Source organism: Monodelphis domestica, chromosome 2 (assembly GCF_027887165.1).
Source record: "Monodelphis domestica isolate mMonDom1 chromosome 2, mMonDom1.pri, whole genome shotgun sequence".
NCBI classification, from domain to species: Eukaryota; Metazoa; Chordata; class Mammalia; order Didelphimorphia; family Didelphidae; genus Monodelphis; species Monodelphis domestica.
The window spans coordinates 299,669,044-299,696,633 of NC_077228.1; the positions used below are offsets into that span (position 1 = coordinate 299,669,044).

Sequence of the window (27,590 nt, forward strand, 5' to 3'; positions counted from 1 at the left end):
GCAGAGGACATTCCCCCTTGTGATGGGACAGCTGAAGAGGTATAATTTAACAGCTCTCGGAGGCCCCGTCACCGTGGTGATTGAGGTGGACAGGAGGTATGGAAATGGCCAAGTCCTCTAAAGGACACAAACAGGTGGGAGTTTGTGCTGGGGGTGGGCCGAGAGCTGGGGGATACAAAAAGGAGAAAGCCAGCCTTTTCAGGGCATAGACCAGGAGAAGGGAAGGAGAGACAGAGCCCCAAGGACAGACATCCCTGAGAGTTTTGAGGCACGCAGAGCAGAGAGAAGAGAAAGGAAGTGAAGAACTGCATTTAGATGAAAGTAGAGAAAGAGAAAGAAGACAAACTAATTGGGAAAAAAAACTTAAGAGAGTTATTCAGGTAAAGACAATGACAGACTAACATTTCAGTAAAGAAAATAGATGATAGAAGAGTAGAAAGAGAATGGCTGAAGGGCAAGAGAAAGACTGGAATAGAGGGGAAACGGAGGAGGAAAGGGCAGAGATGACAGATCACAATTATACAGCTTATATTCAAACTATCTTATTAAAAGAAGTTGAGAAATAAGTATGGCTGCTACAGGTCTAAACCCTTAAGGGAAAAAATGGCAGGTCGATTGGCGATCTCTAGGAGGGACAGATCAGATCAGAATGTCAGATAGACTGAGGCAGGCAAGGAAATTTAAGTAGCTAACTACCAAAGTCAGAAAAGGAGGGGGGGAAATGTAGGAGATGGAAAAGGTAAGAAATAGGAGGGGGAAAACCCAGAGGAGAGACTGGCCCAGAAACCTTTTTAACTTTCTGCAAGAATCTTCAAGGCCCCCAAACTAGGCCAATCCACTGACTGACATTTCTGAGCTCACCAGCTGCTGTTTCCTTAAGAGAATTCTGACGGAAAGGCAGCAGAATCCAAGCCAACATGGTCAGCTCTGAAATAAATAAATAAATAAATAACCCCCCCAAGACAATCACAGTCAGACACCTCAGTGGGGGTCTGAGCCCTTCCAGAGGGAAATGCACAGAGAGAAAGAAGATCCCGGCAACTTCTCCCCAGGTAATTTCTTGAGCTTTTCCCATGTGCTCTTCTTTCCTCTAATTATCCTCCGGCAGTTCCTTCCTTTGCCCATCTGTCTTTCTTTCATTTCCTTTGCTTTCCTTTTTTGTTTTGTTTTGTTTTTGTTTCATTTTTCCAAGTCCTCCCTCATCTGGAACCAGAGAGGCAGGTGAAGCACCATGTTCTCAACCTCTCTATAAGGGAAGGGGAGGGAGAGTGAGCTTGCTGACTTAGTCAGAAGTGGTTTCCATCACTAGGATGGCTTGACTGAGCCAAGTTCCCCCACTCAGCTGAAAAAGGGGAAATGAACCAAGGAAACCACTTTGGTCCGCTGACGACAATGGGTGCAAATGCTTTAGTTGTTTGTGACAAAACTGAAAAGTTTCGAAGAGTCTGGGTGAGGAGGGGGAAGACTAATAACTCTGAGGAACAAGGACTGAGGGGTAAAGAGAGTTTTGTAGTGACAATGACCCCGAGTCCCTAGAAATGTGTCTCTGTTTATTTTTCTTGAGTTGTACAGGAAGAGTTAAGAATTGGGGACAATTAGAATGAGTTGGGGGGGGGGTTGCAGGGCAGCTATGGGATGTGAAATTATTTTATTTTTATGTAAAGTTATAAGAAACTTTAAAAAAAATCAGACAGCTCCCAACTTCCATGATCCTCAAAGAGAGCAAGATGCAGTAGAAAGAGGGCCAACCTTGGAGTTAGGAAGGCCAATGGGCTTCTGGCACAAAGTAGGGTAGGGAACACAGCAAGGGCAAATATTTTAAACTCTCCGCACCCCCAAGCAAATCTAAGACAATAAATTACAAGTGAGTGGTCCATCTACCTTGGTAGAAGGAATTCCCACAGAGGAGTTCCCCAGACTGGTCCAGACTCAAAAACAGAAGGATGGCTTATGTATATGAAGTTATCCACTATGTGGAAAGAATAAGGCTAGGAGGCGAGACACCTCCCTCCCTTTTATAAAGATGTAGAAAATGTAGTTTAAGCAATTTGTGTATTATCACTTCTCTACAATAAAGTAGATGTAAAGACTGAAAGACAATTCATGGCTCTAGAAGAATCAGTTTCCTCTAAGTATTCCATTTTTATTTTGTTCTAGATCTATGTTTTCACCTATATAGGGAACTCTGGTGAGGTGACTCCTACTGATGGAGATTAGCACCTTGTCTGCAACAGAGAACTGTCTGGGTCACTGAAAAGTTAAATAACCTTCCAAGAATCACAAAGCCAATATGTGTCAGAGGTCGGATTTAAAGCCAGGTGCTCCTCACTCCAAAACTGGCTTTCTATGCACTCTAGCAGACTGTTTACCTCAGTTTATATCAACTATGGGACAAAACCAGCCTGGTCTAATCAAGCGAGTCAGGAAGCCAAGATGTTTAGCCTCAAGAATAGCTGTGATTTACTGTGTGACCTTGAACAAATTTCTATCTTGTTCTTTCAACACTTCAGAAGGATAAAATTTTGAAGGTGTTCATCTTTTTCTTCAAGAGTTGAAAGTATTTAACAATTGCCTTATTGCCTGTCTAAAATGTGTAGTTGTTGATGGGGACAGGGATGGTGAAGGGGGATGTAGGCATGTCGTAAATGATGGTTAAGACTGGTATTATCCCCATTTAAGAAGGAAACTAAGTTAATGTCCAGCAGATTTTTCTAAGATCAGAATCGGTTATAGAGATGGTACTGGAACGCCATTCTCCCAACTCCCAGGGAGACACTTATTCTCCAGGGCAAGATACAATCCTTATTCTCTAGCTAATTGAATCATTGACAGAGAGACCCCAGAGACCACGTATTCCAACTCTTTCATTTTAGATGAGAAAATTGAGGCCCAGGGAGGTTGTGACTTGCCCAAGGTCAGAGGCAGAATTAGAACCCAAGCTCTCTGAACCTAAAATCAGTGTTCTGTTTACTCCACTACACTGGCTCCTCTAATAATTTTGAAGGTAAATTTCAAAACTAGGGGGATTGAGGAGGGAAAATGGAAGGTAGAGGGAGGGAAGGGATAGAGAAATGAGAATATGTCACATGAAATATTTTGAATATTTTGAAAATATCAGTATAATCTTGTTACAGAGAAACTTTCTCAGGGGACCTGAAGAAATAGTATAGGTCGGAAAACATGCCACCTTTTTAAAAAATTTTTAAATTAATTAATTTATTTATTAATCCCTTAATTTCTATGTTAGTATCAATTTTGAGGCAAAATACCAGCAATGAGTGGGGATTTGTGGTTAACTGACTTGTCCAGGCCACACAGCCAGAAGGTGTCTGGGTCCAAATTTGAACCCAGGTCCTCCCAACTCCAAGTCTGACACTCTATCCACTGTGCTACCTAGCTGTCCTCCACCATCTTTTTTATGTCCTCTCAGGGAAAACACTGGTCTTTCAATTTACCTCCTTCCTACATCAAACCATGGGTACTGTGTTAGCCTGTGGTTTTTTTTTTTTAAAGGAATGATAGCCAAAAGTATCCATCTCTAAAGGTGTGCAGTATCCAGGAGCCCAAATGCTCAGGAATCTCTTCCTCAATAGTTAAATATGCTAAAACTGTTCTTCTTGGTGTTTAGGCTTCTAAGAGAGATCACAGCCTCACATCTGTGTGGTTTTTATCCCTCTTCCCTACTCTCTTCCTGTTCCCCAACCCTTCACTTCTAGGAATATCAACACATCAGTGCCAGGGCTGTCTCTGGAAAGTCTAAGAATAAGAATCATCTAATGGGTAACACTAGCTTAGAGAAGTGTGACTCCCTGAGCTAAGGACTGGCAGTGTTCAGTTGTCTCTCCAGATTTATTTTTTCTGGACTGAGTGACTGAAGTTTTGTACAGCAAGGGGAAAAAAACAAGTCCTATTTGGAGTCAGAGGATCAAGGTTCAAATCCCACTTCTTTCACTTCCTATATGGCCTGACTTTGAACAAGTCCTTTAATCATCTTGGCTCTCATTTAACTCATATGTAAAATAAAGAATTTAGACTAGTTGGCTTCTATGATCTCTTCTCATGCTAAATTTATGACCCTAGAATCTCTTGCTTTCTATTTCCCAGAAAGATGGAAAGCAAATGACATTTTCCTGAAAGTAAAGGAAATATATAAAGAACTTTTTCTATCACAGATTTGTTTACTAATAATAGAAATCTTCTCCTCCATTCCATCCAACCCCCATCCTCTAATCCATCTTTTACATCAAAATGTCTCTATTCAAGAAGATTTTCTTTTTACCCAACCTAAATCCCTAAAATCATAGCAGATTAGAGGTAGAAGTCACAATGAGGTGCAATAGTCATAAAGGGTTAGAGTTCTGGATCTGAAAGGATTTTCAAAGCAATCTAACCAACCTCTTCATTTTTTTTAGATATGAAAAAGTGAAGTCCAGAGAGGTCAAAAATGTATATGAGGTCATGCACATAATAAGTGGTAGAATCTGGATTTGATTAGGTCCTCTGAAACTGGAGCCAATGCTCTTTCCATTCATCATTTTACAATTTAAAGAGACTGAGACCCAGAGTAGCTGAATTATTTGTCCAAGATCACAAAATGAATCAGCAACAAGACCAGGACAGCCAGTTACAGAGTCTATCGACCCAGAGACCTCCTCTTATAATGCCTAAGAAATCCTTTCCAGCTTTCCTATGATTACTATTTTCAGATTATTCTAATTTGAATCATTAATTTACCTCCTCATTCACCCCAATCCCTAAGAGCCATCATTTAGATCAGGAACATTCTGTGGCTCTTCAATTCCCTGCCCTTCTTGAGCCAGAAAACTGGTGCAGGCTGAAAGGTGATGACAGATGTCAATGTCACCAACCCATATCACTTCTAACAAAGATGGTAGACTGACTGCTTGGCAAGATGGTGGCTTCCACCAATTGCTTAAGGATTGCTCTTGCCTAGGATGTCCATGATCACATTAAAAAGGAGGTAGGAGGTAGGAGGAGAAAGATACATTCATTGACTTTCAAATGGCAACACTTTCTGACTGTGTTCCAGGAAAAATATGGTTATATGCCAAGGCGTTGCCTGTCCTCTGGATGCCTTTGAAGGGAGGAGATGGAAATTCAAGTCACTTCCTACTATATTTGCTGGCAAATCAGTCAGCTGACTGTAAGCCCCTGACTAACAGGACATTTTACTACAATGAACTCTAGAGAGGTTTTCATTCTATGGAAGATCGTCAAGAGACCCAACAATAAAGATGTCAATGCATTACCTAATTAGCCCCTAAAACAAACCTAGGAAGGTGAAAGCAATGTAGCTCTTTAGAGCAAGAGTTTACCTTTCCCCAATATAGCACAATGGATAGAGTGCAGGACTTAAAGCCAGGAAGACATAAGTTCCAGTTTAGCCTCAGTCACTTTCTAGCTATGAAACTCTGGGTAAATTACTCAAACTCTCTTGTCCTCAGACTCCTCATCTGTAAAATGGGGATAATAATAGCCCCTATCTCCCAGGGGTACTGTGAGGATAAAATGAGATCATACAGAAAGTACTTTGGAACCCCCATAGTGATATATAAGTCCTAGCTATTATTATTATTACTACTACTACTACTACTACTACTACTACTACTACTACTACTACTACTACTACTACTACTACTACTACTACTACTACTACTACTACAGAGGGAATGACCAAGTCCCACTTATGCCTGAAGATAAGGAGTTCAGATGATTTCCTAAGTCACTTCAGGAAATTTTCTAAAGTTCTGGGACTGTGACTATAATATGGCTAAGTGTATGATAAGGAGGAAAGGGACCTATGCTATATTTCAGCTTCTAGCTATACTGGAAATTCAGATAGTCAAAATTCTCTTGAATAAAAAAAATGTTTTTAAGTCTTCAACCACATAATTCACTTGTGATTCAGCTGATCAGACTCATTTGGCATACTCACCATTATAATAGCTGACATTGATAGGGCACCAGGTGCTATAATACTAAGCACTTTATAATTCAATCCACATGCCTCTGGGAGGTAAGTGCTATTATGATCCCCATTTAACAGATAGGCAAATGGAGGCAAATAGAGGTTAGGTGATTTGCCCAAGATCACAAAGCTAGTAAGGATCTGATGCTGGATTTGAATTCAGGTTTTCCTGACTCTGGGCCCAGCACTCTATCCACTTCACTCTCAAAGGTGGGCTTCAAGTTCATTTTGAGGAAGTCTATATGGGTGAGTAAGAGAACATTTCCCAGGACTATTCTGCCATACCCACTAAATAAAGGTATTAATTCCAAGATATGAAACTCTTGCAGAATCGTAGAATGTCAGAACTGAAATATTAAATGACTCCTCCAAGGTCATACACCTACTGGATTTAAAACCAGTTCATCTGACTTCCATGCCAAGACACTCATAATACTTCCCTGTACTTAACACAGTGCTAGGGACAAAGTGCTTAATAATTGCTTTTCATTCGTTTTCATTCATAAGATTATAGATTTGGAGCTGGACGAAGGGGCTTCATAAACTACCTGTAGTCCAATGTATTCATCTATAAAAACAGATGAGGAAACTAAATTCAGAGGTGCTAAGTAACCTGCTATATGGATTTGAACCCAAGCCATCTGACTTCAAATCTAACATATTTTCCACTGTCCCAAATGTCTTCTCTATTTTTATATAGAATTTGCAATAATTTCTTGTCAGGGTTTAGATTGGCTTTTCTCAGCAAACATTTTCTTAATTGATGATACAAATTAAGAACCTGAATTAAATTTGGGTGGAATACTTAAAATATAATTTCTTAGTACCCTTGGAATCCTTGGAAACACCTAAAACTAATAACATTGTTCATTTCAAATCATTCTCATTTCAAAGCAGTTTTGTGCAAAAAGGATTTAGAAAGTAATAGGAACTCTGCTAAACACTTTTACAAATATTATCATATTTGATCCTCATTCCCATGAGGCAGCTGCTACTATTAGCCCTATCTTATAACTGAAGCAAACAGAGGTCAAGTTGTCCATAGTCACAGAGCTGGTAAGTTTCAAAAGTTGGATTTTAACTCATCTTCCTGACTCCAAGACAAGCCCTCAAACTACTGTCCCACCTAACTTCCCCTAGTAGAAAGAGTAGACAGACATGAAATGACTTGCCCAGGATCACATAGCTAGTGAGTGTCTGAGATCATATTTGTACTCAAGATCTTTTTGACTCTAGACCCAATACTCTAGCTACCACATTGTCTAGCTTCCTAAAGTGGAAGCTCCTTCTACCAATACAAACATTCAGTTTACTCAGATTTGCCTTGGACATGAATAGGTCAAAAATGGGAAGCTAGGTGGCTAAGAGAATTGAGGTCCAGACCTTGATATGGAAGCTTCTGGGTTCAAATATGCCCTCAGACACTTCCTAACTGTCTGACCCTGGGCAAGTCACTTAATCCCCATTGTCTAGCTCTTACCACTCTTCTCCTTTGGAGACAATATATAATATTGGCCCTAAAATGGGAGGTAAGGTTTAAAAAAAATTGAATTGATTGTGGTCACACAGCTAATATGTGTCAGAGGCAGGACTTGAACTCAGCTCTTCTGAACTGCAAGATTGGCTCTCTATCTACTGCATCATGTTGTCTCTCCTTATTCTACAAAAATTATTTTTAAAATGTCATTTTTCTTTTTATATCATTTTATTCCCCTACACAGAGAGAAGTCTTTTGTAAAAGGAGAGAGAGAGAGAAAGAGAGAGAGACAGACAGACAGACAGAGACAGACAGAGACAGAGAGAGACAGAGAGAGAGAGAGACAGAGAGAGAGAGAAGGGGCAGTTAGGTAAAACAATGGATAGAGCACCAGACCTGCAGTCCAGAGGACCTGAGTTCAATCTGGCTGTGTGACCCTGAGCAAGTCACAACACAGATTGCCTAGCCCTTACTTCCTCTTTCTTAGAATTGATACTAAGACAAATAGTAAGGTTTTTTTTTTTGTTTTGTTTTTTCTAAACCCCTTGGATCAAAATCATAAATCCTTTAAAACAAAAAAACAAAAATCTCTTACCTTCCATCTTAGAATAAATATTGTGTATTGCTTCCATGGCAGAAGAGTGGTAAGAGCTAGGCAATGGAAGTTAAGTGACTTGCCCAGGGACACACAGCTAGGAAGTATTTGAGGCCAGATTTGAACCCAGGATCTCCTATCTCTATGCCTGGTTTTCAATCCACTGAACTACCTGGCTTCCACAAGTCAGGGTTTTGTTTTGTTTTTTGAGACTCACACAAACAGATACACAGAGACAAAGAAAGAGAAAGAGCTCCTCAGGTCAGCAAATATTACCAACATATCAACCAAGTTTGACAATGTGTATAATGGTTTTTTTTTTTACATTTAAAGCACATTTTAGGAACATAAGTGATCTAGGTTGTCCTTGGGAACATGATCCTCACTCCTTGGGTCAGTGGAGGAAAAGGGAAAATTCTATATCCTGTTGCTTAGATACTAGACATTCTGCTCTTCTCAACCTCCTGGTTCTGAATGTCTTTAAATGGGAATTTCCTATCAGGACCAACAGAGATACCTCCAAAGAAATGTAAAGGCTTTCTGAACTCTGATCAGACTCGGGAGACATTATTCAAGAAGGAAAAGAATCTGTTTTCAGTAAGGTTACAAATGGCACATCAAATTGATACAGCTCCTTTTCTCCCAGAAACACAAAACTCTTCACATATGTTATCTATTTAATCTTCAGCCCACCCCCCACACCCGACCCCCAGTCCCTACCCAGAGGGGCTAGATAGTATTACAAGACTGCCTTTTACAGAGAGCAGGCAAAAGGCATGGGTCAGGAATACGATGCAAAAAGGTCAAGTGATTTATCCCATGTCCCACAGGGAACAGGCAGTTACAGGGTACCTAAAGCCATCAAGTGCAACCTTCTCACCTTAGAGAAGGAAACAGAGACCCAGAGAAGATGCTGACACTCAAATGTTCTTAATAGATCATCTAAAATATTCCTTCTCCAAAAACAAACAAACAAATAAATAAATAAAGGGAAGAAGAGGCTCAGGGACAAAACCTTCATCCACTCACCCCAGAAATGTCCTCATAATAATGCAGCTGATGGTGATGGGCAGCAAAGTGACTCCCCACCATGCCTAATTTCCATTTACAAAATTCTCATTTAGTAATTGCCTTTTGGACCCAGCCCAATTTCTTCTGTTCCCTTTTCTAATTTATTTCATTAGCTAAGAGGATATGGGAGAGAGGGATTTGGTTCAGGCACAAAATTGTGACTAATGGTCAGATCCTCCATCTCAATAAGTACCTCTTTCCCTTGGGATTCAAAATCTTTGTGTGTCTTAAAAGAAATTAATTCTGCAGTGTTGTTGGCTCATTTACACTTGAACCATCCAGTCATTGATTGCTAAGACCCATACAATGTTCCAGAGATCTTTGAAATAAGCTTTTAAAAACCTTTTGACCAGAAGAGCTTGTGTCTCTCCCCAAAGGTAAAATCCAGGCTCCTTGGAAAGGAGGTAGAGGGGATTGAAGAAATATAGTCCATCTAATAGTTAAGTATACCTCTTTAGAGTCCAGGACCTGTGGTCTGGGTACTGATTTTTTGAGTCTGTCTTTTGGTGAGTGACTTGGTCCCCCCCCCCCCCCGCAGGGTTTGTTGTTGCTATTGTTGTTCAGTTGTTTCAGTTGTGTCCAACTCTTTGTGACCTCATTTGGGGTATTCTTGAAAAAAGATACTGAATCAGTTTTCCATTTCCTTCTTCAGTTTACTTTACAGGTGAGGAAACTAAGGCAATCAGGGTTAGGTGGCTAGCCCAGGGTCAGACAGCTAAGAAGTGTCTGAGGTCAGACTTAAACTTAAGAAGAGTCTTCTTAACTCCAGGAATGGAGCTCTATTCACTGTACCATCTAGCTGCCCCTCTAGGCTTTGGACACACACATTTTGAGAGATTCCTAAATCTGACTCCTTAACTCTTTTCTTATGGTATGACCTTACAGATCTAAGCTTCCTTGTTCTGGGAAGGCTTGCTTTTTATGAGGGTACATTGAAGATAGGACCATGAAGATAGGAAGATAATAAACAAAGGATGTTTGGATTTCCCTTGTAGAATGATGGGCAGGCAGACTTTTGAAGGAGGCTTGGAGAGAGAGAATTCATGGATGTGGTTTGAATAGAAGGGCTATTTTTAGGAGTAAGCAGGCCAAAATCAAGAAAGCAGTGAATTTCTAATTAGAGGATCTAAGTTTAAACCTCATCTCTTTTACTTAATACCTTAAGTCTGACCTTTATAGGTCCAATTTTCTTCGCCCATAAAATCATTAGCTACAAGTTATTCCTTAACCTGCATGGGCCTCAGTTTCTTCATCTATAAAATGGCCTCTGAGAACCCTTATAACTCCAAATCTATGATCCTTAGAGTAGTGAGTCAGTGGAAACTGTAATAATAACATGATAGTGGGTGCCAGGAAAACAATCAGAAAAGGATGAAGGGGGGGGGGGATAGATTTTAAAAATCAAGCAATTTTGAAAGGAATAAAGCAGACCCTAGTAGATGTCAAGGTGAATGAGTCCCATGTGATGTCCCTTCTAATATTTTAAAGACCTGAGCATGCTACTACCATGATCCATTAGCAAGTACAAATAGAGTTTAAGTGTTGTAATCCCCTGGCTCTACTGACAGAATTGCTTCTATTCTAAGCCCTCACATTCATCCTTCCCTAGTATTCTCTTCTCTCTCTTCCTTTGTATAACCTGGCTGCAAGGACTAGCTGTTAGAGTCTTCCTTCACTTTCTTACAAATAAGTGGTAACACTACTACTGACTTAATTTATAGTCTCCACCTAGGATTACAAAACAGACCGGTGCCCATACAGAAGAGTCTGAGAGCACCAAAGACGTACCTCCTTTTCTTTTGAAACCCTTACTTCTATCTTAGAAGCAATATTGTATATTTGTTTCAAGGCAGAAAAGAACTAAGGACTAAGCAATGATGGGGCTAAGTTACTTGCCCAGGGTCACATAGCTATTGTGAAGTGTCGGGAAAGAAGTGTCACAGAAAGTGAAATGTTTAGCCCAGGATCTGGCAAATAATATTTGTTATGCAATTGTTTCAGATCTATCCAATTCTTCATGACCCTACTTGGTGGCTCAGTGGATTGAGAGTCAGGTCCAGAGATAGGAGGTCCTGGGTTCAAATCTGGACTCAGACACCTCCTAGCTGTGTGTCCCTTAAACCCAGTTGCCTAGTCCTTATTGCTTTTCCGCCTTGGTTCCACTCTCCTTTCTTCTGCTTATGAATTTATCTCTTTAGGCAAATCATGGAATATCTCTGAGTTTACCTGAAAACTGGAAAATTGGGTTTGAAATGTTTATCAAATAATATCTAATTATCTAATAATAAAGAATAGTTTTCATTTATATAAGACTGGGAGTTGTTTGTCTCACAACAACCAGTTGAGGTAAGTAGTATGAATGTCTTTCCCCCCCATTTTAGAGATTCCCATGAGAGGGTTCAAGTACCACCTCTGACATATGCTAGTCAAATAACTTGGTACATCCCTTAACTTCTAAGCAACTGATTAATATCTTTGGTTAGCCACTAAGACTGGAAATTTCTGGGAAATTATCTACATTGATAAGGGATCTTATCTTTAGCTCCATAGGTCAATGATGTCACCATTCTGATTCCTATCTTAATCACAAAGTATAAATCAAACAAGATCTTATGTGGTATATTTTGGGGAATGGAAGGAGGGAAGGTTAGATCTAAAGTAAAGGAAGTGGGTTCAAATCCTGTCTCTTCCATCCACTAGGAGGCAAGTATATAGAGCAGTGGCTAAAGCACTAGACCTGAAGTCAGGAAGACCTCAGTTCTAATATAGCCTCAGACATTTATGGGTTGTGTGACCCTGGACGAGTCATTTAACATTTGTCTGCTTTAGTTTTCTCCTCTTCAAATTAGAATAAGAAAAGTCTCTACCTCCCAAGGTTGTTGTGAGAATAAAGCAATGCTAGCTATAATTATTACTGTTATTATTATTGCCTAGGTGACCTTAGACAAGTAGCTTTACCTCTCTAGGCCTCTATAAAATGAGTGAATTGGACTATAAGGTTCTTTCCAATTCTAAGTAAATTCATGTAAACAAAACATTTTATAAGCATAGAATGTTAACTACTCAGAGTTTTTTTCCCCACATTCCTAAGAGGCCACATCATGAGCCTGTCTCTATCTGGCATTTCTAGAAGGTCATCATGATCATGCATGGCTCCTACTTTTCCAGCATTCTTGGCAGACTATCATGAGCATGCATGACTTCTGCTTACCCAGCATTCCTAGAAGAAGGCCATCAGGAGTATGAATAGCTTCTCCCTAACCAGAGCAAAGCAACAAAGGATCAGTCATCTCCATAAGACACAAAGGCTTTAGAACCTTCTTCCCACTTTGACCTCTATAGTTACCTCTCAAAGGTCTTTCCCATATTTCCCAGAGACCCAGCCCAATGAGGCAGGCAATCAAAGCAGATCATCTACCTCCAAAAATATATAATTAGCTATCATCCTTATTGCTGTGGCCACCAAAAAGAAGATTTCTTTTAGGTTGCCATTTTCTCTCAGAATTTCCTGGCAAAAGACCAAATTCTTCTCTCCAAAGCCAAGGGTTGCCCTTCCGGGCTCCCAAGAGGCTCGACAGCTGCCAGCTTCCTTTGCTTTTTCCTGACTCAGTCATCACAGATGGGTTAGGCTGTGAGGAGGGGAAGGTTGGAGGGGAAAAGAAGAATAAGGGGAGAAGTAATGGAGAAAAGAGATCCCTTCAATTGAACAACTGTGCTTGGAATACTGTGCAGCGGCTGCTGCATTCCATCGAGAAAGGGCTAGGCAAAGGCATACCAGAGAACAGAGAGTGGGCACTTGGGATGATTCTATAAAATATGTGGCACCTGGCCATTTGCAGGATATTTGTCCCTCTAATTCAATTTCTTTCCATTTTCTTTTTACAAGGAAGTACTTAATGTTGCCAAATACATTTATCAACCTGAATAAAATAGCTACAGCAGCTAAATTATTCTTTAAAGGTTCACTCAGAGATTATTCATTGATGTTTTTAAAAATCAGTTAAAATACCTAGATCCTGAGCCTGACATGTTTAGGAACAGAATTTGCCTTCCAAAACTGTAGACCCTCATTTCCTTCTCCCAGCCCCTTGCTGACTTTAATGACCTTGTCCCTCTAGATTTCGACCCTAGCCAACTTCTTGTGGAGCAAAACATCAGTAGGATCATAGCTCCAGCATGGGAAGGAAACCTTAAAAGTCATCTAGTCCAATTCACTCATTTTACAGATGAAAAAATTGAGGCAGGATGATTTATCTATGATCATATATATAGTAAGAATCAGAGAAAAAATTTGAACCCAGAACTCTGGCTCTAAAACCAGTATCCTATCCACTAATCTATGCTACCTCTCCGTTTTCAAGGTCAGAGTATAATGAAAAGAGCAATCCTTTCAGATTCAAGATGACTCCCCAAATTCTAGTCACCTTTCAGAGGATGAATAACTGTGTGACCTTGGACAAGTTACAACAGTTTGGGTCTTTGTTTCTTAATCTGTCAAGTGGAAATAATAATACCTTATCTACCTAGAAAGAATTGACTTTACCAGATAAACTCTTAAACATGTCTTTCTAAGTATTCTAGATTCCCAATTAGAGCCAAAGAGTTTTCTCATGCCACAGTTGGCATTCAACATCCTGTTTTCAAATGAATTAGCAAGTAATCCAAGAGAAATCATCTTATATGAGATTAATAGTTATATAGCCATGAAAGTGGTCAGTCATTATTTTGAGGGTTCTAATTTTAATTATTATTAATGAAATGTTTATTGATAAGGAAGAAAATGGGTATTAATTAACAGTAGCAACGTACTACTTGTCTATTATGTATTATATTGTTGGATCGATTTTCATTTTTCAGCCAAAAATCTCAAAATGCTTAATAGGATTTCATTCCCCTTCATGTAATATTTCCAGGTGCCATGGAATATCCCCAGATCTGTTCAAGAGAAACTAATGTCCTATTAAGTTAACTAGCTTACCTTCAGTCACATAGGAAGTAACTGATCCTCAGTTTCCTTATCTGTAGAAAAAGAAATATAGAACTAGATAAACTTTGAGCTTCCATGGGAAGCTCTGATTCTATGGGAAAATGAAAAGCTAAACATGTTAAGAACAGTTATAAGGCACTTCAACCTAACAACTGAATCCTAGGTATTGAGGTATGTTGCAAACATTGGTAATAGCAAGGCAAGTGTAGCAAATTAAAATATAGATAGATACATTCCAGCATTTCAAGGAAACCCAGAGTCTTCAAGTCACATATTCGATTCACTCTAACAAGCACTTTATTAAATGTCTACTATTTGTGAGGCATTAGGTTAGATTCTAGAAAAGGAGCATACATTTTATACTCTGTAATATGAGAGCAGGGAAGTATCTTACCTAAATTTTGTATCACTTTTAGACCCTAATATTGCATATATCCTGAATGAATGAATCAATGAATGAAATGCCCTAGGGCTGTGATGGTGAACCTATGGCATGTGTGCCAAGAATGGTGCACAGAGGCTTCTCTGTGGCCACCTGTGCCTGTCCCTGGCCCCAGCCCTGCCCTCTGGAGGCATGGGGAGGGGCACTGCATCTTTGAGCCACCTCCCTGCCTAGGTTTCCCCCACCTTCCCCTGCTGGGCTTGGGCAGCAGCCCCCTTGCTCTGCAGGGCAACTGGGTTCAGGGGCCTGGGTCCCAGTGACCACAGGAGGTGGTTCCTCCCACCCAACAATGCCAGCTGGGATCCAGGCCCTGCCCCCTAAAAGGTTCCAAAAGGTTCACCATCACTGCCCTAGGCAAGGAGTTGAGGAGAAAAGATCTGTAGTTAAAACTAGGTCAGCAGCTTATTTTATTAATTTCTGCAGAGTTTCTGTTATGTTTTCTCATTGGTGAAGTGAGAATAGGCTACCTCACAGGGGTGTCTTGAAAGTGACCAGTATCTGTAGTCTGAGCCAATGGATGCTTCATGAAATGGTAGCTTATATCATAAAATAAGAATTAACAAAATAGCATGAGTTAATTATAAGAACTAGTAGAATTAAGATTTTTAGTATTTCCTATCTCCTCCACTTTCTTATAATATATATAATATATGTGCTCAACAATCAACAACTGTTGGTTTTCAGGAACAATCCTCTAAAAATTCTCAAAATAGACATTAGTGGGACACAGTGGAAAAACAGCCGGCCTCTGCCTTTGATATATTTTTTGTCATGCTTTCAGTATTCTCTAAAACTATAAGATGATTTTGGTGATTGTTTGATTGTTTCAGTCATGTCTAGTTGTTCATGACCCCATTTGGAGTTTTCTTGGCAAAGATACTGGAGTGATTTACCATTTCCTTCTCCAACTCATTTTGCAAATGAAGAACTGAGGCAAACAAAGTTAGATGACTTTCCCAAGGTCACATAGCTAGTAAATGTCTGAGGCCAAATTTGAACTCGGAATGATGTTTTCCTGACTCCAGGTCCAGCATTCTAACCACTATACCAGTTAGGCGCTCTATAAATTTATACCAGCCTACATAGATCAAAGTTTTCTCATTTGGAATTACCTATTCCTATGAAATGATAGATTGAGTCATCATTCCTATTCAGGATCAGCCTTCTGAATTTTTTTTAAAGTAGACAATCTTTTTTTAGTCCCTGAGCCTCACCTTCATGATATAAATAACTCTTAAGAGTTATTTAAGAGAATCTTGTTTCAAGCTTTGGCATTTTTATTGACTAATTTGTTGACTTTGGCCAAGTTAATTCCCCTCTCTGGTTCTCAGTTTACTTATCTGAAAAATAAGAAGATAGGACTAGTTGGTCTACAAGTTCACTTCTAAAACCTAGCAAACTATATACAGAATCTAGGGCCTCTCCCAAGGTTCTTGCCACTTTAACAGCCTAGTCTATATGGCAAAGAAATAAATCTCTAGAAATGAAATTGGGGGCACCTCTCTTCTAGTGGTATACATATTTTGGTCAAGGGGAGAGAAAGGGGACTTTCCTGGAACTCCTAAAATTACAGAGTATGTATATGTCATCCCCAATTGTATTTCTTCCTTTCAAACACCAGTGAGTCAATAACCCAGTTAATGCCATCAACAGGAGTTCAGTAGCATATACTAGGGCAGAACTGATTCCTCCCAGGATACTGAAGATGGGAAACATTTTAGAGAAAAGGGGCAGTGCACTAAAAATTAGAAATTCTGGGTTCTAGTTTTGATACTACCATTACTTTATTTCTTCTGACCATTCTGTAAAATTTATTATTGTTCAGTCATTTTTCCAGTCAGATCTGATTTTTCGTGACCCCATTTAGAGTTTTCTTGTCAATGATACTAGAGTGTTTGCCATTTCCTTCTCCAGCTAGTTTTACAGAGGAGAAAACTGAAGCAAACAAGATTAAGTAACTTGCCTAGGGTCACACAGTTAATAAATGTCTGAGACCAGATCAGAACTCAAGAAGATAAGTCTTCCTAATTCTAGACCCAGCAATGTATCCACTGTACCACCTACCTGCCCCAATCTCTAAAATAGGAGTTAATCATTTTGACTTCAGACACCTGGTATACTAAGAGGATCTACAAGAAAACATAAAATATTTTGAATTCCCTAGAATGAAAGGATCAACAACTTCAAGATACTGATTTTTTTAAAAGGCTACTTCATTTAATTTAACAAATATCTGCTGATGTTTGACATATGTAGAGTACTGTTCTAGATACTACAAGTTCCAGAAAGTCATAAGCCAAAGTCACTGCTTGGGAGTTTCTTATCTGGGTAAAGAAAAATATTAAAAATTAAAGTAAATAATACAAGGCAGATAAAGGTAGTCTGATACAATAATCAATAATAGCAATAATAATAACTCATTTATATAGCACTTTACAGTTTGCATAGTGTTTTATATACATAATCTCTTTTCATCACAAGTCTTTGAGACAGGTGCTGTTATTTTCCCTATTTTCCGGATGAGAAAGCTACATCTCAGAGAGATTAAGGGCCACATGGCTCGTTTCTCTCTGAGGCAGAATTTGATATGAAGTCTTCCTGACTTTCATCCACTGGTCTTGGAATCAGAAAGACTAACTCCCAAATCCTGCCTCTACCACTTATTAATTGTGGCACCTTGGGAAAGTTGCACTTTACCTCTTTTCCTTGAGGGATTTCCCTAAAATTTATCTTCTACCAAGTTAAGATTCCTGTCTGTTTGGGAGGAATTTCCTCATTGATGGAAGTTGGCACAAGTTGACACAAGACAAAATCACAGGACTTACTCTCCCATAGTTCCATAATGTAAAGCAATAAATGTGGTAAAATACTTGTGAAATTTAGACCAATGAATATATGAAGAGAGTTTGGGGATGAGGAGGGATGCCAGTTTATAGAGAAAGACTGCTTTCTGAGGCAACATGCTTCTTTATATCCCCATATGAATTATGCTGCTATGGAATGTAAGGAAGTGTGTGGTTTCGGGAAGTCTGCCTTCTAATAGGTCCAATGCATAGTTTCTATGCTACTTAGGTAAGTGATTGGCAAGGAGCTATGGTCAAGTAGGTGGCTCAGTCTCCAGAAAAGAAGACCATTTAGAATATCCCACATTTTTTCCTTTCTTTTCATCAGCCTTAGACAGCTCCCTTTCAAGGTTATAAGATCATAAATTTAGAACCAGAAATGATATCAAAGATTTACTGCTAAAATCCACTTATTTTCCAACTGAGGAAACAGAAATTTAATGACTTGCCCAAGATCACAGAAGTATGAAATAACAGAGAAATAACAGAGTAGGGACTACATCCCAAGTGGCCTGGTTCCCTGCTCAGAATTGGAGAATATTAAAAAGCTCTTCAAAATCAGGGGCTAACTCACCTTTATATGTGCATTCCCACACTAGCAGACTTTTTGCCTAATAAATACTTGTCTGATAAATAGTTCATGTCAGAAATCTGAGAGGACCTTAGAGAAAGAACTATAATGTTGTCTCATGTCTGCTTGAAAAACTACCAATATGGAAACTCCTTCCAAATTGAATAGAACCTTGAGTTTTTAGGGAGTTGCCTTAGATTGAATGAGACTAACTCAGGGCCCCACAAGTAGTTTGCTATTGTTGTTGTTGTTGTTGTTGATAATTATGATGATTAGTTGTGTCTGACTCCTTGTGACCCAATTTAGGGTTTTCTTGCCAAAGATACTGGAATGGGTTGCCATTTCCTCCTCCAGTTCATTTTATAGAGGAAGAAATTGAAGCAAACAGAGTTAAGTGACTTTCCCAGGATCACAAAACTAGTATCTGAGACCAGATTTCAACTTGAGTCCTCCTGACTCCTGGCCCAGTGCTCTATTCACTGCACAATTGGTTGTTCCTCTCTCCACCTCAAGTAGTTAGCTAATCCAATTCTTTTATTTTAAAACATGAGAAACCTGAGGCTAAGAATGGTTAGACAAGTTAGAATCATAAATGTAGAGCTGGAAGGAAACTCAGAGGCCATCTAGCTTACCTCCTTTATTTTGTTTTGTTTTGTTTTTTAAACCCTCCATCTTGGAATCAATACTTTGTATTGGTTCCAAGGCGGAAGAGCAGTAAGGGCTAGGCAATGGGGATTAAGTGACTTGCCCAAGGTCCCACAGCTAGGAAGTGTCTGAAACCAGATTTGAACCTAGGTCCTCCAATTTCTTGGCCTGGCTCTCAACCCACTGAGCCACCCTGCTGCCCCCCTCCCCAGCTCCTTCATTTTATAGATGAAGAAACTGAGGCCAAGCAAGATTAAGTGATCTGTCAATGGTCAAAAAGAAGTATCAGAAGCAAGATTTGAACTCGGGTCATCTGACTTCCAAGTCAATGCTCTTTCCATTATGCTACAAGGACATACAGGTAATAGTTAAATCACAGAGCCAAGTCTTCAGACCTCCAAAAGAATCATTCCTTAAATTATATCACTAACAAGAGGGACGCAATGAAGGCCACTTTCATAGGTTACTACTTATAGTCCCATATTCCAATATAAGTATTCATTCATTTTTCAATGTCAAAACTGATGTATTAGCCTAAAAGGTCTCTTGTGGTTGGTAACAAACAGGAAGTAAAATCTTCCAGATCTTGTCTAGGATGCATAAGGTCTTGCCTTGTCCCATAGTTTTGTCCTTCTCAAAATGCTTTCACATACATCATTTCATCTGATCTTCATAACAAATTTATTTTGTGCATATACACTAGAGAAAGAGAGACAAGAGATTGAAAAAGATGCAAATGCAAAAAAAAAAAAAGACAATCTTTGTTTTCCAGGAGTTTACACTCTAGCAGAAGAAGACAACACATAAAGGGAACTAGAGAGGAGTGGTAGGGAGAGGGATCCAGTTTTCATAGTGCAAACAGCATGGTTTCTATGGCATGGATATGCCTCTTAAGTAGCCTGGAAGCCTTGTTTTTATGCACAATGAAGGGAAAGTTTACCTATTAGAGGTCATGGTAGTTCCCTGAGGTGGACTCCAAGTGGGGAAGAAGTTGAGATATCAAGAGTGAAAACAGCTTGATGCTAAAATGGCCAAGTAAACAGTTGCTATCAGCCCCATCTAAGAGACACAGAAAGTAAGGAATCTCAGGTAGATTGTCACACATCCAATGTCACATAAGTCAGTGACATTGCTAGGAGTCTCATCACAGTGTTACATTGTCTCCTGAAATGGTTGGCACACAATGAGAATGTCCAATGAGTGTTACCCTGAATGATTATCCTGTGGGAAGTGTTCTGATCTTCAAAGCTGACTCACTAGTCCGATAGAAGTACCTGCATTGTACCTCTGCACAGAGACACACTCTCACATTCTGCTTGGTTGGTTCATCCTTCATGCAACTCACAGAGTGACCTGTGGACACTGGCTTATCTATGAGTATTAAGTGTACTTAGTGTTGCAAGAGTCCTAAGCATGGGTACTGAAGAGCCAAAGCCCAATATGGAAACTGGGAGCCATATGTCAGCAGAAAAGATTCCCCTAGCAGATGTTTTTCTCAAACCTAATATACTTGGTGCCACATATACCCAGTCTAGCATCAATTGTGTAGAAAATCCAGAAGGTTCTCCCCCAGCCCCTCTGAAATCCCAACCCTCTATAACAGGACAGATTAGGTCAAATATTCCAAATCAGTTGAAAGACTTGACCTGAAAATAATGGAAATTGTTCTTTACTCTATTTTGAAGGAAAACTGGGATTAGAAAGACAGATTATATTCTTGACCCATACTAGAATTCCTAATTCTATCAGTCCCAGTGATGAGGAGAGGAATTTCATCAGAGTTTAACTAATGAATTGATAGATGTACAAAGGAGAAAAAGAAGACAACTAGAATGCAGGATAGGAGAAGGTGAAAGATATACTCACAGAAGAGACAAGCTGAAAGAGAAAAAGAAAGAATGGAAGAGAAAGAGGAGAGAAATTGATAGACGATACGTGTTTTACTCTGTGAGTGACAAGAAAGAATAAAATGTGAGAGACCAAAATTTGATGAAAAGGATGTCACAATATCAAAGAATCTTGAGTCAGAAAAGGCTTCATATGCTAACTAGTACCACCACCACCACCCCCTAAAAAAAAAAAAAACCTTTATAAGATACCTAACAAGTGGTGTTTTTTGATTGTTGTTCAGCCATCTTCAGTTGAGGCTGATTCTTCATTACCCTATTTGGGATTTTCTTGGTAAAAATCCTGGACTGGTTTGTCATTTCCTCTCCAGTTCATTTTTCAGATGAGGAAACTGAGCCAAATAGGGTAAAGTGATTTGCCCATGGTCACACAGCTAGTAAGTGTCCAAAGCCAGATTTGAATTTATGAAGATGAATCTTCCTGACTCCAGGCCCATATCCACTGGGCCACCTGGCTGTCCCAACAAGTAAGTAGTTAATCAGCCTTTGTTTGAAGACCCCTCCCCTCTATTCTAAGACATTGTATTCCACTTTTAGATAAAGCAGACTGAATTAAATCCCATGATATTAGGTCCAAGATATTAGACAGTATCTATGATTGGCAAATCATTTCTGCATTCTTCCTATTGAGGTGTAACAAGCACAGAATATCCCACAGTTTTAGAAGCAGTAGCATAGCAGTCTATAAAGCTTAGATTCAAGTCTTACCACTGACATATATTGTCTGTGACCACTTCCCAGTGCCTCTTAGGTACGCTTCTAAGAGTTACAGATGAGTTGCCAATCTACAAATATGAAGAAAGTTTCCATAGTGGGATAACCCCCAAATGGTAAAATAATCATCCAGGAAACTCCTCCCCCGCATAATAGAAATCCCATAGTCTACCAAGAAGATGTGTTGCTATATTCTAGGAAAGCTTTCTTTTTGAGTTCATGAAATATTTTTTAAGAATTGCTAAAGACAAGAAAGCTAGAGGACTTCAGACAGGAAGAGCACTAGGGGAAAAAGGAAGAGACAGAAGTCATTCATGTAGGAGAGGGAACACCACTCTACAGAGGTCATTCTAAAGGGTAAATAGCAGGTTAAGCAAGTAGTCACTGGCTTGGCAGGCATATGACTTGGGAAGTGTGCCTATCTGAAATGAAGTAAGATGCTGTATGCCCTACCCTTTGTTTTCTGCCTCTCTTATGCCTCAGTCCTTCCAGTAAAATAAATGGATTCAATGAGTTGCATTCATTTTCCCATTCAATTCAAAATCCTCCCACTTCCAAAGATAGGGTCCTAGGATCATTGACCTAAAATTAGAATGGATCTCAGAGGCCATCTAGTGCAAACCCCTCATTTGGCAGATAAGGAAACAGAATCCTAGGAACATTAAGTGATTTCCCCAAGATCACAAAGGTAGTAAATGGCAATGCTAGGATTTAAATGCTAGGTCATAGATATAGAAGGAACCTTAGAGGTCAACCCTTTCATTTTACAGATGAGGAGGCCAACGATGTTATTTGGCTTGCCCAAGGTTACCCAGAAGTAAATATCTGAGAAAAGATTTGAACCCAGATCCTATGATTTCATAGATATTATTTTTCCCAGAAAATCTTTCCCTTTTGTCCCTTGCATAAGTTGATCCTAAGTGGGGAACATGATAGCTGTCTTAATTCAAAATTGTAACTAGGTCAGAGCAATCAGGGCTTTCCCTAAGGTCCTGAAATTTAGAGGGTGCTGTTGAAAGGCTTTACAATCCCTCAGCAACATAAAAACAATATTTACAACACAGTGAGCAACAATGATTCAAGTAGGAAGCTACGAAGAAGGCGAGCCTCTTCCTTCTGATGACTGTACCTCAGATTGCCAAAAGCTGATTTCAGGACACATTTCATGCTGCTTGCCCCAGGCACAAAACTGTTCTTCAAGTATTTAAGGGGTTAGCATTTGAAGGAGTATGTCTTGTTTTGACTCCAGAGGGCAAAAAGAGAAAGAGTGGACAAAGACGTACGTGCTTATAGGTGTGATTTAAGGATGGATTTTCTGACAACTAAAGCTATCTCATAAAATGGTCAACTGTCTGAGTAGGTAATAAGTTCCCATGTCACTGGGAGTCTCCAAGCAAAAGCTGGATGACCACCCTTGCTCAAGTGTATTTTGGAGTAGGGTTTCTTTTTAAGATCCTTCCCAGTTCTGAAAGCAATACTTAGCAATTAGTCATGAGAAAAGGGGGTGAGGAAGCATGAAAAGTAAAAAGCATGTATTAAATGCTTACCATGTGCCCCAGCACTGTACTAAGCATTTCACAAGTATCATTTTGATCCTCAAAACAACCCTGAAAGGTAAGTACTATTATTATCTCCATTTTTCAGCAGAGGAAACTGAGGCAGACAGCCGTTTTGTGATTTGCCCAGGGTCACACATTTAGTAAGTGTCTGCAGCCAGGGGAGGAGTGAAAGACAACATCCTGAATTATTACAGTAATCCCACAGGAATCCACTGAAACTTGCTTGGCTTAAAAAAATGCTGCTTTGGTCTGGGTTTAAAGCTGGCACCTGTCTTGTGGCTTCCTTTCCCTCCAGCTGTCTCCTCCTTTGGGTCCTCTGATACAGCTAGAGTTGGGAGATGAATAGATGAAGAGGGACATGTTTGATGGACACTTGGAAGGTACTGTGATTTTGAATGACAGAGGAAGATACTGATAGAGAGGTGTGTGAAGGGGTTAAAGGGAGAAAAAATGAACAATAACCTGGCCAATGGCCTCTGCATCTAAAAAAGGCAGATGATATTGCAGTGAGGAAATAAGGGATATGCCAGACAAACTAATTTAGAGGGTGCCTCTGAAAGGCTTTACAATTATTCCACCCCAGAAAACAGTGAGTTAAAACTTGGTGAACCACAATAAAATATTGGAACTGAAAAAAATGTAAGGGTTCTTAAACTTTGGGGGCATCAAAAAGCTATGAGCCCTTCTACAAATAATATGTATTGCCTACATTCATAATTGACGGAAATTTCAAGTTTCAATTAGAGTGTAGGAAAAACAAGGCCATGATTTTTTTTCCATCCAAGTTCCTGACCTTTCCTGAAATCTCTCCATGAGGTTCATGGATACCAGATTAAGAACCCCTTCTCTAATCTAATATCCTTGTGTTAGACAGGTTTAAGATTTCAAGGAATAAGAATAACAAGCATTGATTTATTGATCTTTTTAAGGTTTACAAAGCTCTTTACCCATGATATCTTATTTGATCCTCAAAAGAGTTCTGTGCAGTAGGCACTATCATTGACCCTATTTGACAAATGCAAAGACTGAAACTGAGAGTCTAGGGTCATACAGACAGTAAGTGACTGAGGAAAGATTTGAACTCAGGTAGTACTATCTGTGAGTGCAACTCCCTGAACACTGTATCTCCTAGCTGCCTCACAAGAGTAGAATCACACAGCCATCCCAAGTTTTTAAAAATCCAAATTCAGATCCCTTTTCTGATACTTTCTAACTGTAGGACCTCAGGCAAGTCACTGGCCCTCCCTCTCCTTCAGTTTTCTCATCTATAAAATGAGAAAGATGGATTCAATTGCCACTGGAGTCCTTTGCAATACTAGATCTATGATCTAGATAATAATAGTTCAACCACCAGATCACCCAGGAATATTAGAGGCCAGAAAACCAAGTAGTCTTATGTTAAGGTGCACTAGAAAGCTGATGTTTCTTATAAATGTGCTCATCTATAATAACAGGATAAGACTAAATATAGAATTGATGGAATGCCTTTAGGGGCAGGTTTTATACTCATGGATATTAACCAGACACTCAAAAATCTCCCCATATCCAATCAGTTATTTCTACTTTCTTAACATCTCTAGGGTATGTTTGCTTATCTCCTCTGACACTGGAACCACCTTCATGCAAGTCCTCATCACCTAATGCTTACACTATGACAATGACCTTTTGATCACTATCCCTGTCTCAAATGTCTCCTCACTCCAGTCTATTCTCCATTAAGCTGTAAAATGAAGGCCTGACCATGTCAATCCCCCATCTCTATTCAATAAACTCCAATGGCTCCCTATTACTTCCAAGACAAAATGTAAGACCTGTTTGGCTTTTAAAGCTCTCCACAACCTCACCCCTACCTACATTTTCAGTCTTCTCATATTGTATTCCTTTCCATGTGCTCTACAATACAGTCACACTGGACTCTTCGATGTTCCTTGAACAGAATATCTCTCAACCTCTGCATTTTTACTGACTGTCCTCCATATCTGGAACTCTCTCCCGCCTTATCTCTGCCTTTTGGATTCCCCTGGCTTCCTTCAAATATCAACTAACATCTCACTTTCTGCAAGAAGTCTTTCCCAGTCCTCCTTAATCTTAGAATCCTTTCCTCTGACACCACTCCAAATTCATATTAATCTATCTCATTCATACAAAATTCTTGGTATGTTGTCTCCCCCATTAGACTGTGCATTCCTTAAGAGAAGGGACAGATATTTTGCCTTTCCATTTATCTCTAGCACTTCATGCAGCAGCTGGCACTTTAATAAAGTAGGCATTTAATAAATTCTTACTGACTGACTGACTTTTATGGGTGGCAAGACCACTGACCAGAGAACATGGAAAGGAGTAGCAAAATGCTTCATGCATATTTTGCAGTCAATAACTTTCTGAGACCAGTACCTTTCTGAGTCCTTCTAGCTTTCTAATGATCAAAGGATCATAGTATCATGAATTTAGATGTGAAAGGGGCCTTAAAAGTCACTAAATTCAAAGCCCCAACTTATAGATGAGAAAACTGAGGCTCTGAAAGCCTCAATGAGTTCTAGAAGATTCTCTGATCTCCCTAGTTGTGAAAGACTTTCCTTTCACACCTTCCAGAGTATTTTATTTTGTTATTCTGCAAAGTATTTATGCAGGCAGCTTGGTGACACTGCAACACCCTGGCGAGTGCTAGACTTGGAGTCAGAGGCTTTATGAGTTCAAATCCAGCCTCAGAAACATACTAGTTGTGTGACCCTGGACAAGTCACTTCATCCTGTTTGTCTCCGTTCCTAATCTAAAAAATGAATTGGAAAAGAAAATGGCAGACCACTCCAGTATCTTTGCCAAGAAAATTCCAAATGATGTCATATCCAGGCACATGCCTGGAAAACAACTGAAAAAAATTAAAATGTGCTTATATAGTACTATGTCCATATCTGCATCCTACTAAACTCTAAGTTCCAGCAAGGTAAGGACCAAGCCTTATCTAAACTTTATAACCTAGTGATTTTCACGTAGTAAGTGAATAAAAAACATTTATAAGGCTACACCATTTTCCTCAGTAGCCCTCTCCCTTAAGAGTTTTGCCTAGGGGGCAGCTGGGTACCTCAGTAAATAAAGAGTCAGGCCTAGAGGCAGGAGGTACTGGGTTCAAATTTGACCTCAGACACTTCCTAGCTGTATGACCCTGGGCAAGTAACTGAATGCCCATTGCCTAACCCTTTTCACTTATGTCATAGAAACAAGACAGAAGGTAAGATTTACTTTTTTTGTCTTGTCTGATTATGTCATATGTTATAGAGAAGGAAAATATCTGAATCAAGTCATTGATGTGGTAAAAATAATAATTTTCTCCCTGCATTACAGATCTAATGGAATAAAATTAAAGGCAACCTGAAGAAGCTACAAGGTACAAGGCTGGAGCCACCTTTCCCAAGTCACTGCACCTTGCTCTGGCTGGTCAAACGGAACCAAGTCCGTCTGACTGAGAGGTTTGGTCCCCTTCAACCAGCTACAGCAGGGCTGACATCACCCAGGACCAGGACTGGAAGGCAGCCGGAGAAGCTCACTTGACTCAAGCACTGGGCTCTTATCCCATCAGCATCCTTCCTGATTAGCATGAAGGAAGGGATGGAGGGACTCTTAGTCAATACAACATCAAACACAGCCTTGTACTTTAACACTCACAAATGTTATGTATATATTCTATATACAATCAACCCATCCACAATTAGTCTTGAGGAGGGGTAGGAGGGAAGGAAAGAACATGGATTCCAAATGTCAGAAAATGATTATTAAAAATTGTAGCTACATGTAATCTGAAAAAATAAAAATTATTATCATTATTATTATTAATTGAGCTTCTCTTACACTGGCAACTAGGTGGCATAGAGAGTCTTGGACTTGGAGTCAGAAAGACCTCGGTTTGAATCCTGCCTCAGACATGTACTAGTTATATCACCCAGGACACAACTGCAAAATATCCATCTTTAAAATGGGGGTGCTAATAGCACCTACCTCAGAGGGCTGTTTCAAGGATAAAATGAGATAAAAATATATACCATGCTTTGTAAACCTTAAATGTTACATAAATGTTAATTATTATCATTATTATTTTATTGGCATTATCCCAAGTGCTTTGAGAAAAACAAAAGAAGCAAATAGTGATCATCCTATCTTTCATGAGTTTGAAATCTAATTGGAGAAGAAAGATACAGGCTCATTAAGGTAAGATCAGCTGGGCCAATGCCAAATGAGTATGATAAGAGTTTAAAGAAGGGAATAATTCCCAGAGGCTAGAATAGTCGGAAAAGTCTTTGTGGAATAAGGAAGATTTAAGCAGGCTATTGAAAAGTGGATAGAATTTGCAGGTATGAGAGAGGCCTAGAAACCTATGAAGTCAATTTTTTTTTAAACCCTTACCTGTTGTCATTGAGTCAATGCTGTGTATTGGCTCCAAGGCAGAAGAGTGGTAAGGGCTAGGCAATGGGGGTCAAGTGACTTGCCCAGGGTCACACAGCTGGGAAGTGTCTGAGGCCAGATTTGAACCCAGGATATCCCATCTCTAGGGCTGGCTCTCAATCCACTGAGCTACCCAGCTGCCCCCTTGATGTCAGTTTTTTAAAGCCAATGCTTATGCCTAGTTCACAACTACTGTTAGCTTTCTGGTGAGAGAGTTAAAAGTTAAAAGACCCAGATCCAAGCTGTGTGACCTTGGAACAAGTCATCTGGTCTCTCCAGGCCTCAGTTTCCTCATTAATAAAATGAGAGGTTTGGTCCAAATGGCCTTTAAAGTCCCTTCCAGGCAATGAGGT

At 39.6% G+C, this 27,590-nt stretch overlaps 1 long non-coding RNA gene and 2 other non-coding genes across 3 annotated transcripts; all 3 read left to right on the forward strand.

Annotated features, from left to right (window-relative positions):
• The first annotated feature begins 219 nt into the window (after positions 1-219).
• LOC130457395 (uncharacterized) lies at positions 220-26,631 on the forward strand. Its single transcript, XR_008916571.1, has 2 exons — positions 220-1,052; positions 26,143-26,631. It is a non-coding gene; the product is annotated as an uncharacterized LOC130457395 (long non-coding RNA).
• MIR206 (microRNA mir-206) lies at positions 17,514-17,589 on the forward strand. The gene has a single exon (NR_032193.1). It is a non-coding gene; the product is annotated as a microRNA mir-206 (primary transcript).
• MIR133B (microRNA mir-133b) lies at positions 26,232-26,289 on the forward strand. The gene has a single exon (NR_162865.1). It is a non-coding gene; the product is annotated as a microRNA mir-133b (primary transcript).
• Positions 26,632-27,590: the final 959 nt, after the last annotated feature.